Raw genomic sequence first — 436 nt, 5'->3', positions numbered from 1 at the left:
GGGTTATTTTTATCCAATACAAATGATCCGATACCGATCTATATTGACATCATATCAATTTTAGGATGACCGATACACGTTCTTATTAAAACCATGGTAAGAACCAATATAGTTGAAGGAACGGCCATTAATAAACGATTTTCAGAGTTTTGAATGGAATGGTGAAAATGGTCAACAATTCGAGAATGGAAAAAAAACTAAAACATTTTAAGTAGAACAGAAAAACCGGCAATAAATTAGACTTAATATTCTTCATTGTTATTTTTGTTTCACTTGCTCCTTTGATGTTTTCAAACCAACTTGGTCCATCGGGTGAATCAGACATTTGATAACAAGTTGGGCTCTTAAAGGAATCGTATGGGCGCATAATTCCTTTGGATTCTGATAAGGACTATCGGCCCACGTGGGGGTAGAGTCTGAGGCTCAGATCTAAGGT

The sequence above is a fragment of the Macadamia integrifolia genome, unplaced genomic scaffold, assembly GCF_013358625.1.
Source record: "Macadamia integrifolia cultivar HAES 741 unplaced genomic scaffold, SCU_Mint_v3 scaffold2684, whole genome shotgun sequence".
NCBI lineage: Eukaryota > Viridiplantae > Streptophyta > Magnoliopsida > Proteales > Proteaceae > Macadamia > Macadamia integrifolia.
Note: the sequence above shows the minus strand (reverse complement) of the source record.